Below are 10,533 nucleotides of genomic sequence, written 5' to 3'. Positions count from 1 at the left end.
TATATTCCTTGAGCAGGAGCCAGGATCCTGCTTTAATCGCTGCACTATAGCTGCTTGATGGCTCCTCCTTTGTTTCTGCATTCCTCTACTTCCCTGATTAGCAACTGTTTGAATCTGCCCTTTGGAACTCAGAGAAGGCCTAGGAGGCTGAAGCCTTTTCCCTATAAACAAGAAATGGGGGACACAGAAAGGGTTAGGACCCAGGAGGGCCCCACATGGTCCTGCTCGGTTTCACTGGCTTAATAAGGCTCTCCTAACAAGGAACAGAAAATCCTTTCCTTTGGGAAGTCATTACAATCATGCATCTACCCATGGACACAAAAGCCTATCCACTCACATGACCCTAAAATCAGAAAATATTAAACATAAATGCCAGGGATTACCTATCTCAAACACAGCCAGACTACTGAGTAGAACATGGGTTACACTCATGCCCTTGCTCTTATTAATCTCAGTCACTAATTTGAGGACTCTAGAACACCTCTTTCAACCTTTAACACGCATGTAAATAATCTAAGGCTCTTCTTAAAATGCAGATTCTGATTTAGTAGGTTTGGGTTGGGGTCAAATATTCTGTAATTCTAGTAAGTTCTTAGGGCTTCCCTGGCGGCGCAGTGGTTAAGAATCCACCTGCCAATGCAGGGGACACGGGTTCGAGCCCTGGTCCGGGAAGATCCCACATGCCGCAGAGCAACTAAGCCCGTGCTCTATAGCCCAGTAGCCACAACTGCTGATGCCCGTGCTCCTCAACAAGAGAAGCCACCGCAGTGAGAAGCCTGCGCACCACAACAAAGAGTAGCCCCTGCTCGATGCAACTAGAGAAAGCCCGCGCACAGCAACGAAGACCCAAGGCGGCCAAAAATTTAAAAAAAAAAAAAAAAAAGTTCTTAGGTAATGCCAATGCTTCTGGTCCATGGACCATACTTTGAGTAGTAAGGCCAGTTCACTAATTCTCAGCAGTGGCTGTACCTTGGAATTACTTGGGAAGCTCTTCAAACTACTACTGCGGGGATTCCACGTACATAAATTCTGATTGAATGTGTCAGGGGTGTGGCCTGAGCATTAGAGTTGTTTTAGAATTCCCAAGGTGGTTCCAATAAGCAGCACAAATTGAGAGCCACCACAGTTAGTTATAAATGCACAGGCAAATGACTAAGGGGAACTTCTGGCACGTAGAGAAAGTACCTTTCAGAGGAGAAAAACATTTGTTAAGAGATGATTTTGGAAAACGGAAGAACCATTGCTTCTGGTCGGAATAGAACACTTAACATAATAGAACAAAAATTACCAGGACATGCAAATGAAGTTTCATATTGCAATAGTCAATCATTCAGGCTTTCTATTAATAACTCAGCCATTAGGATTGAAAGTATGTCCTTTAAATACTTACATACATTATAATACTGAATTCTCAGTAAAAATATTTTTCCGTTTAGAAAAGCAATATGTGCTCATGGCAGGAAATTTGAAAAATATAACCCATAACCCAACACCTAGGGAACTATAACATTTTCATATATTCCTTTCATAAATTTTATGCATTTACACAGGTGTCTTGATTGTTTTAAAGTGTGAAAGTGCTGTATTTTCTATTAAAAGTACCTTAAAATATACTTTTAATGGCTACATTCATAGACTATTGTTTCTCTAGTGTTTAATGACTTTTTGTAAGTCAGTATGGGACATAATATCCTTTCCCCTTATTTGGCAGAGTGGTTCATCATAGTATAGATCACAGCAGAACTTAAATAACTAAGTTAAATGTTTTACTAGCCTGTTATACTCTCTCATTTCTATTTTATTTAGTTTTTCGCACTCATTTCTAAAAGCACAGACCTATAGTGAAGTCTCAATGTGAAAATGATATAACTCTCTAAATGGCAGCACAACTAAGTTATGAAACAGGGGTACTTTTTGTTATTGTTAATGGGTTGGATTTCACATTCCCTTTGGACAAATGGGGCTTAGCACACAGCAATTTCTTATCTTGCTTGGCTATTCACACATCTAGTTGCTAATTTGGATGTTGGGATTGCTGCCAAAGATTTACGCAGAAATTGCTCAAGACTGGACAGATACTTAAAATAGGTCAAGCCAACTGATGGAAATAGCCTTGGCAGAGAAGGTGCAATCAGCTTTGCTCTGAGTTGTCTGAAGGAGGAATCGTCATCTTTCTTGTTGTAGCAATGATTGAACAGTAATTCTCATTGTTTAGTTTCGTAGGGCGCTAGTGATGGCTTTTTACAATTTTACTCAGGCTAGAACTTGGTGACTTTATCACTTAATTAAAATTCCCTGAATACTTCATGTACATAAAGTAATCAGTGGTGAGATTTTGAAAATGGTATTATAATCGTTCTGTTACTATTATTGTTAGTTGGATGATATTAAAACTATATCCTTATTGGACACTATGTATCCTCCCACTCTAGAGGTTACCACAATCCTAAATTTGCTATTTTTTACTTTTATTCATATCTTTGTATACTTTATGCCCTATATATAATTTATATATGTATATATGCATGTTGATAAACTGTACACAGATGGTATCATTTTGTACATACCCTCTGTACCTTACTTTTTTTTTTTTTTTTTTTTTTACGGTACGTGGGCCTCTCACTGTTGTGGCCTCTCCCGTTGCGGAGCCCAGCGGCCATGGCTCACGGGCCCAGCCGCTCCGCAGCATGTCGGACCCTCCCGGACCGGGGCACAAACCCGCGTCCCCTGCATCGGCAGGCGGACTCTCAACCACTGCGCCACCAGGGAAGCCCTGTACCTTACTTTTTTGATCAACATAGGTTTTTGAGATCTATATTGATACATGTAGTTCTAGTCCATTGATTTTCATTGCTGTATGCTATTGATATTTCATTGTATGACCATGCTATACCATAATATAGTTATCCATTTTACACTGATGAATATTAGAGATGTTTCACTCTTTTTCCTACTAAAAGAATGCTGTAAATGTCTAATCATTTCTATGTGTGAGAGTTTCTTTAGGGACTATACGGAGGATTGGAATTGCTGGGTCATAAGATACGCAAGTCATATATTTTACTAGATAATGCCTAATTTTAAACAAAATGGTTGAGGCAACTTGTAATCTTTATAAGCAATAACAGAGGTTGCAGTGGATTACATCCTCAGCAACCCATGGTATTATCAGACTTTTTAATTTTTGTCAGTATGATGGGTATAAAATGGTATCTCATGATCTCCCACATTATTGCATCATTACTCTATTCATTGGTCAATGAGTTTTCCTAGTCTATGAATTGCTTGTTCACATCTTTTGCCCACTTTTGATTGAGCTGTCTTTCTCATATTTATTTATAGTAGCCTTTTATATCTTCTGATAACTAATCCTGTCAGTTATATGTAATTATAAAAATCTTCTCACAATCTGGGTCTTGTCTGGTCATTGTTTAGTGGTATCTTTCAATGCATAGGCATTTTTAATTTTAATATAGTTAAACTTTTCCAACTTATCAATCGTTTCCATGATGGTTGATACTTTTAATGTCTGTTTAAGAACCCCTTCCCTCAAATCATAAAACATTATTATCTTCTAGTTTCCTTCTAAAAATTTTAAAGTTTTACTTTTTACATTTAAATACCACAATCTACCAAAATTGTTTTTGGTGTATGCCATGGGGTATGGATTCCATTTTTTATCTGTTGTTAACCTATTGCCCCATACCATTTATTAAGCCATTTATCCTTTCCCTACTGAATTGCAATACTACTTCTATCATATCTAAGGTTTCTATATACACACAGGTCTGTTTCTGAACTCTTTCTGCTCGGTTTCATTTGTCTATCTATCTCTGAACCAATGCCACTGTGTATTAGATACTATAGCTTTCTAATAAGCCTTGATATCTGACAAAGCAAGGCCTTCTCTCTAGCTCTTTTCAAAATAAGCCTGGCTATTCTTGGTCCTTTGTTCTTCCATGTTAATTTTAAAATCAGCTTCTAAAGTCCCAAGAGAATGTGGTTGAAATTCTCATTGGAATTGCATAGAATTTATTGATTAATATTGGACTGGATATCTTTAAAATATTGAGTGTTCTTATCCATTGATATGATTTATCTCTACATTTACTTAGACCTTTACCATCTTTGAATAGTTTTTAAATTTTTGGCATAGAAGTTTTACTCAACTTCCGGTAGATTTATCCCTCCCAAAGAACTTTATATTTTAATAGTAATATTGATCGTCCTTCTTGGAAATTACCTTTTCTAACTCTTTATTGCTGGTGGGTAAGAATGCAATTGATTTTTGTGTATTGCCTATACATCCAGAAACCTTGCTGAACTCTCTTTTATTCATTCTAATAATATGTCAGATCAATAACATTTTTTAGGTGTGAATAAATTTTAATAATTTTTCTGAATACTAAATGTAGTACATGGTCATTCTTTAAAAAATCTGAAAGCACCCGAAGGAAATCCTTGTAAACATTTTGCCTTATTTAGTTTATTTCATTTTGGTTGTCTTCTTACCTTTGTTTCTTCCTTCCTTTAAAAAAAAAAACACTTTTACTCTAAAAATTTCCAACATAAATGAAACTGAACAGAAAAGTATAATGAACCTTCATGTTTTAATCTTCCAGTATCCACAATTGCCAACTCATGGTTAATATTTACAGTGCACTACCCCCTACCTACTCCTTTCTCTCCTTCCCAGATTATTTGAAACAGATCTCAAACACTATATAATTACATCTGTAAATACTTTACCATGTATCTGTGAAACAGTGGTTCTCAATTTGTGGTCCCCATATCAGCAGCTTCAGCATCATCTGGGCACTGGTCATAAATGCAAATTCTGAGGCTCTCCCAAAGATCCACCGAATGAAAAACTCTGGGGATGGGGCCTCAGCCATCTGTTTTTTAATTCACCTCCTGCTTTTTAATTAATCCTGCTGATGTACATTCAAGTTTGAGAACCCCTCTACTAAAACATAAGAACACTTAGGAAAAATAATCTCAATATCATTGACGTGATCAAATAACAATTCTTTCATATCATCAGTCAGTGTTCCAATTTCTCTAAAGGTTTGTTTTGTTTAATTTGAATTTTTGGCAATACATCATATGTGAGTTGTGTACTTCCATCATGAGGCTCATAATATTTTCTTGCTTTTTGTGTAGTTAGAAGACACAGATGATCACATTGCAGATGCATTATTTCACTAGAGTCACAAAATGGTAATATTCTAACTCTATCATTTCTTCATTTCTTGCTGGGATACTTCTGAAACAGAAAATGTCTTCCATCAACCGTTTGGTTACTTTGCCATACAGTGTGTATAGGAAAGGCTATTTTCCGGCTTTCAAAACTTACCACCTTTCTTTCACTATAGAAAATTTCCAACATATATAAAAGTAAAAAAAAAATTGTTTTCCTTACATAATTTTAAACGTATTTGATGTGCTTTAATTATTGTTGCTTTTCTTATTGATATCGTCTTTCTTATAATTGAGTTTTTATTTATAGCAAAGCTCTGTTTGCACAGAGTATAAGAAGTCAAATCACTTCCACATTTCCCCTTCCAATGGCAACAGTTTTCAATTATTTTAGCTTATTAGTTTGATATCTTTAAATAACTTGCTTCCCCCTTTCTTGTTTTCAGTTTTCAGCCTTATCTATTGACTTCCCATTGCTAACAGAAGATCTTCAGAGAGAAGAGACTTCCCATTGCTAATAGAGATCTTCATCTAGTTATAGCATAATTATGGTGAGTTCAGTATTGTATTTTCATTGACTATGTAAATTCTATTCACAGCTGAGCCCCGTACAATACTATGGTTATTTTTCTATTTTTGCACAACTTTTTCTTTTACCTGGAGTTGATGATCACCAATGTTTATTTGCTTGTTGAATTTTCTACATTCGTATTACCAATTCAACCCCCCAACTCTCCATTAGTTGTCTAAATCTCCTCTTAACAATTTTGATACATCAGGTATTCTCTCCATTTCAACATCTTGAAGAGTAAAGCTAAAGTCTTCTGACCACCTCCAACCTGGACTGCTGGGTCTCTACTCCTGGGCACAGCTGCCATGCTGTGATCTCCCCTCACCCTTCAGCCTGTGAATTTCTGTGGCTTCTTTAGTTGCATCCACAGTTGCCTGGCTTCCTTACCTCCCTTTTCCTTTATTTAGTCCCTCATTTTGATGAAGCTCATCTCTAGTAGGTTCCTGGGAAGGGGCTTTAAAGAAGCCAATCTGGGGGGACTTTACTTGTTCAAAAATATTTTCATTGCCCTCTGAAACTTCATTGGTAATTACATAGAATTCTAGCTTGAGAGTCATCTTCCTTCAGAATCTTGAAGACATCGCCCCATTGCTTTCTTGGCTCCTGTGCTGTTGTTGAGAGGACTGAAGTCATTCTAATCTTTGGCCTTTTGAATAGAAACAGTTTATTCCTCTCTGTGGCAGCAAGTAGGGTCGTCTCTCTTTTCCCTAGGTTCTGAACATTCGTGAGGATATGTGTTGGTGTAGGTCTATTTCTATAAATTTTGCTGAGTGCTTAATAGGCCCTTTAAAACCTTTGGTCCTTCACTTGTGGGGCATTTTATTACTAGTTCTTTAATAATTTATTTCTCTCCATTTTCTGTGTTCTGTTTTTCTGTGATTCTTATTCATTGGCTGTTGGACCATCTGGACTGGTCCTTTAATTTTCTTATCTTTTCCATACTATCTCTTTGTCTTCTTGCTTTACTTTATGGAAGATTCCTTCAACTTTATAAGCCAAACATTTTATTTCTCTATCATGATTTTCGTCTCTATAATACCTGTTTTTTCTTGTTGTTGCTGTTCTCTGAATGTTCCTTTACTAGCACCCTCTTCTTATTTCACGGATGCAGTATTCTCTTTTCTCTTTAGGGATATGAACGGAATTCTCTTCTTTAAAGTTTTCTTCTCCCTGCAATTTCAGTTCCCCCACCACACTCCTTTTTCTCTTTGTAGGTTTCATTTTGTTCTGTTTGGCTTCAGTCTTTCAGGTTAGAGGCTCTCCTTAGAAGATTGCTCTCTTCAGTCCATACTTGAGAATGAAGTACTTAGAAGCTGACTGGAAGCTCTATGGGAGTAGGTGGGTCTTGTTGAACGTGGGTGACATGGTAACGTGGTGACACGACTGGCATATTCCCTTGGGGGACCTCTGATGTCTACATCCACAAAGAAGTATTATCCAGTAACCTGCCTGGGAGGCACAAGTCTGGCTGCCATCGCTACAGGGTCTGAGTGGAAGAAGGCGGCTAAGAGAAGTAGCGTATCAAATTCAGTGTATACTTTTTGACTTAATCCCCTATGTTTCATACGGTACTCCTGAGTTCACCTGTAGCTGGTGTTCTCCAGGCCAGAAGTCTCCTATGCTCTCCAAAGACCAACCCCAGTCACTGCCAGAGTATAGACGGTGCAATCAGATGCTGCACCTGGTGAAGTAGGGGATCTGGAATCTAAAGTCTTCCTAGAAAGAATTTCACCAGATCCTCCTGCTTTTAGGCCCACCCTCACCCCCAGTCTCAAGCTTTTCAAGGTGCTGGCTGGGTATATCAGATCGGTTCTCAGCTTTCCCTGCTGCCAGTTTAGGATTCAGATTTCCCAGGTTTTCTAAATCATTTACTGCTTTCCAGTTTCCGAATTTTGTTCGGGAACTGTTGTCTTATCTTCTATTGTACTTATCCTTTCAGGTTTCCGTCTTTAAAAAATTCCATTTCCTGTTGTTTCAGTGGAGCTTTGGGAAGGAACAAAGGAAGGTCCTAGATTACCAGCTTCAAAGTTCCTTCTGAAGTAGGACCTCTTTGTTCTCCTAAGGAGAGAGTGCAGTCCGATCTTCAAGAAATAGAATCATATCCCCATTTTACAGATAGAACATTTTGGGGACAGAGAAGTCAGGTCATTTTTCCAAGATGACAGCATTGGGGGTGAGGCAGTGGCTCAGTGCATTTGTGTTGAGGGAAAAAACACTGCTGTAACACTATGCAGTTGTCACATTCCTGACATGTTACTCTGTCCTGCCTGCTCAGTGCTTTGCAGTTGACCTCTACCAATGTCACCGCCAAGCAAGCGTTAGTTGCTGAATACTAAATGACCGGGCTAAACATTCACACGTTGCTCTCTTCTGCAAAAATGGAAGTAAGGTGACCTAGTATTTTTCATAATGGACTGTAATTAACTAACCAAGCTGAACATTCATCTGAGAAAAAAATTCATCTGAGAAAGAAATTCATCTGAGAAAAGACTACCATTGCCAGCTTTCCGAAACTGAAAGCATGACATATTTGTGAGTTGTGTCTTTTGGAGACAGGAAGAAAAAAGCTGAGGCCATCTAAAATTGAATTTAGTACCTAAAAGTAGGTCTCAAAATGAAGATGCTGCTTTACCCTTTACAGGCAGAGTTTTCTGGATCCGTATGCCTCCTGAAGCGATTTACTGCATGGATTTCTCTTAAGTCAGCAGGATGGTTACTCCAGGTTTAAGCCAAGAACATTTCGCCATCAGTTTTTGCTCCGATTCATTACTCTTATAGCTGGCCGTCAGGCTTCTATTGCATCAGTAGGAGTCAGACTAATACTGCCAGCAGATAATGTCATAATCTGTTGATGAGACTATTCATTTCTTTTGTCATTTCTTTATTTACTTAGGATACCAACTGTATCTTCCCTATTAAAATGTGTCAGATGTGCTGACGCTCTATATACCTCAGTTATGTTCTCTTGAGTCTATGGATGAAAGGAACCTATACCAAAATCCTGGGGAAGAATGCCTCTGAATTAATTATACTGCCTGTGAGTGCACTTCTATTTAAATATGCCTGAAATTGCATTTGCAGACCATTTATATTGAAACCGATCAGTGTTGCCGGTTTGTGGCTTTGCTTTCAGGAAGAAGGCTGCTATACTTAAAGGAATCAATAAAGAATAAATATACTCGCAAAAGAGTTCCTGACGTGGTGTTGTTAGAGGGAAGATGTGGAAAGAGGAGTCCTGCAAAGTGTGAGGGCAAGAACTCATCCTAGAGAATATCTAGACCAGCTCTTTCATTTTCTAGAAAACTGAGTCTCAGAACGATTTAGTGACTTTCTACCAAAATGCTCGGTTATTTGTCGGTGGAGCTCAGAGTAATGAATTCTCCGGCTTCTCAGGCCCATTCTCTTTCCACTTTACTGTGGCATCAAGGTATTTAAAAACCTTTCTCTATGTTATTTATTTTTAATAAAAGAATATTCGTAAAGTTGGCCTTTAAAATTTTGTATTGAGAAATAACTTAAAACTTACAGAAGAATCGCATGTATCATACACATAACTCCCTAACTTTATCTTTTATCTAGATATGTCGGTTGTTAACATTTTTCCACATCGTACGTGTGTGTGTACACACATACTTAATTATTTCAAGTTGAAGAGGCACTTGGGTATAGCTAATATCACCTAAGAACAAGCAGTTCTCTTGCAAAACCATAGTATAAGTATCAAATTCAGGAAATCTAACTTTGATACAATGCTATTTTTCATATAGAGTCCACGTTCAATTTTCACCAATTGTCCCGACGATGCCCTCCTGGCAATTCTCTTTTTTCCCCCTAGATCTAATCCAGGTTTATGTATATTGCATTTAACTGTCCTGTCTCTCTAATCTCCTTTAATGTGGACTGGCTCTTGGCCTCTGTCTGTCATGACACAGATATGCTTAGAGAATATAGGCGGGCTGTTGTGGAGGAGTCTCTCAGTTTGGGTTTGTCTGATGTTTCCGCGTGATTAGATTTGGTTTATGTACTCTTCTGGCAGAAACGCTACATAAGTAGCTTTGTGTCCTTCGAGCGTCACATCAGGAGGCACACGATGTTGGTTTATCTGCTGCTGGTGATAACATCTTTGATGCTTGGTTAAGTGGGGTCTTCCAGTTTTCTTAGCAGGATATTTTCAGCACAGCAGGAGGATCAAGAAAGTTGGCACAGCAGGAGGTCCCTAAAATCCCTCTGTGACCTGGACTAGATAAAAACTTGGCAAGAGCTGGGGTTAAGTATGGTTCCTTGTAGTGCTGGCCGGTGTGATTTAGCCCTGCAGCCGAGGGACCTCACCAAAGGTCTCAACTTGTATAGTTTCTCCAGGCCTCCTTCTGCCAAACCCTACAGTCTGCAGCAGTAACATGGCAACCCCTGATGGGGCCTGCTGAGTCTCTTTCCTAGGAAGCCACACTACATAGATATCCCTTTAGCGGAAGGGAACTCACAAAGCATGATGTCAAAATCCAAAACTACACGAGCTGGGTGAAACCATATGGTCTGCATCACCTGAGCCCTTTATTGATTGGTTGTAGAGATGTTTGGTTACCAAGGCTGACTTTATCTCCTTGGGCTTATTTATGAAATGGGCAATGATAACGACCAAAAGGAATGTGTTTCCCAAAGCTGTGCCTGTGGTTGCAGGGACCTCCTTTCCCCACTCAATCCCTTCACGCTCTCCTCTGCTGAGGTAATTAGCTGAAGAAAAGGGATCTTCACAAACACGGTTG

Source organism: Stenella coeruleoalba (assembly GCF_951394435.1).
Source record: "Stenella coeruleoalba genome assembly, chromosome: X".
NCBI classification, from domain to species: domain Eukaryota; kingdom Metazoa; phylum Chordata; class Mammalia; order Artiodactyla; family Delphinidae; genus Stenella; species Stenella coeruleoalba.
Note: the sequence above shows the minus strand (reverse complement) of the source record.